The sequence below is a fragment of the Dasypus novemcinctus genome, chromosome 3 (genome assembly GCF_030445035.2).
Source record: "Dasypus novemcinctus isolate mDasNov1 chromosome 3, mDasNov1.1.hap2, whole genome shotgun sequence".
NCBI lineage: Eukaryota > Metazoa > Chordata > Mammalia > Cingulata > Dasypodidae > Dasypus > Dasypus novemcinctus.
Window position 1 is genome coordinate 62647103 of NC_080675.1, and position 1923 is coordinate 62649025.

The 1923-nt window shown below is 41.8% G+C and overlaps 1 pseudogene; it reads right to left on the bottom strand.

The window, feature by feature from the left end:
• Positions 1-276: 276 nt before the first annotated feature.
• On the bottom strand, positions 277-1017 carry LOC101426078 (transmembrane protein 106C-like; annotated as a pseudogene).
• Between the last annotated feature and the right edge of the window lie 906 nt (positions 1018-1923).

Below are 1923 nucleotides of genomic sequence, written 5' to 3' on the forward strand. Positions count from 1 at the left end.
AATTGAAGACCACGCAGGATGATTTCAATTTATAATGTCCTAAGGACAGATGAGAACCTCTGCATTAAATTCTCAAACATTCTTTGAGTGCCTACTGTTTACTGGGCACTGGGCAGTGCTTCTGAGTAACATAAATGATGTTTGTAGAGAGTTCTCTTCCCCAGTGGCAGGAGGATGTTTGCCGGGCACCTGGAGAAGGCATGGAACTCAGCCCTTAGTAACACTGGCTGTGCTCTCTTCTGACAGGTAGTGCCATGTAAGACCTGAGCATAGTTTCTAAAGAGCTGTGGAATTTGCTCCACAATCCACAGAGAGATGTCTCCAAGGAGCTCTGGGTCACGTGGCCAGTGTATGGCATCTACACTGAAGTTCACTGAAGCTCACTATGTTGTGCTCCAGGATTTCAGGTCATGTGCATAAGAAGTACACATAGGAAAACTGTCCTCTCATCTCAGCCCTCACAGTAAAATTCACCAGTTGGTTCCTCTGAGGCAGAATGAGGGAGATATTTATGACATGTGCCAACCACGGTATTCATGTCCTGAACCTGACTGGACAGGCTGGTCACTGCCACGTAGTAGAAGTTGGAGTGCCTGATCTTCAGAATGGCCGTGATGGCAAGGATTACAAGGGGGTCCTTCTGATTAAACACGACTTTCACTACTTTGATGCCAGCACCATCCATAAGGACTGAGTATGGAAACAAAGAAAACCACCAAGTCAGATACCAGGAGACAGAGCAGGACAGACAGGAAGACATACTGCTTAGTTGTCTGAGGGCTCAATCTCTGATCACTGTATGGGATCAAAGCGATCAACTCATTTACTTGCTTTGTTGGAATGTAGCCAGTCCTTGCATGTGAGCCAGGGGATGCTGTCTCAGCCAGTGAACTCCATATATGGGAACTGAGCAATGGCTTCTTCCTGCTCTCCTTCAGCCTGTGAATCCTCCCTGTCATCTTCTTTCTTCTGCTTGCAGGAAGGGGAGTGAGCAGAGGCAGAATGCTGGGACTCCATGGCCGGGCTGTGCCATTTATGTCATGGCCTGATTCAGCCCGCACACCTGCCTGCTACTCCCTCAGAGCTTCTCACCTTCATGAGTGTTGCCGTATTTATTTATGGCTGTTGTATAAAATTCCATTGTGTAATTTAGTATTTCTTGAAGGGCATTTGGTTTGTTACCATGTTTTTGCTGTTGTGGAGTGTTCTGCTATACACATTCTTACATGTCTCCTAGTGGACATGTAGGAAAGTTTCTTTTGGGTGTAGGGCAAACAGTGGATCTAATGGGTATATGTTTAGCTGTAATAGATTTTAAGAGTGTCAAAGTTTGTTTCTGGTGCTTACATCCTTAATTCATCAGGAGTTAATTTTTATATATGGTGTGATGTGAGATTCATTTTCCCCTCTTTTCTTATGAAAAAACACATTTTCCCCCCCCAGGTCTATTTATTTAATAGTCTCTCTTTTCTCCACTGAGCTGTCAGAAAAATTATCCGAAATGTAGAAATAGACAAAAGAGACTATTGGGTGTCCTTTCAGTGCAGTGCTGTACTTGACATTCTAGTGACTGGGCAATTTACAACTCTCTATAACTATAGATTTTTTTCCAGTAGAGATGCACATAATTTCTGTCCAATGAAACAGATAATCTTAGAGAGACATGAACCAGTTTTCTACTAATGCAGCAGTATCATCCTAATATTCTTTGTTAAATTTCCTATATATACGTCTAACTTTTCAAGTGCTCTTTGGGCTAGTTTTAAAAAAAAATCAATTTTATTGATACATATTAATAAAGCATATAATTCATCCAAGGTGTACAATCAATAGTATTTGCTATCAACACATAGTTGTGCATTCATCAATTCAATCATTATTGCATTTTGGGCTAGTTTTAACATCTTACCAGTTTCCTCCTTA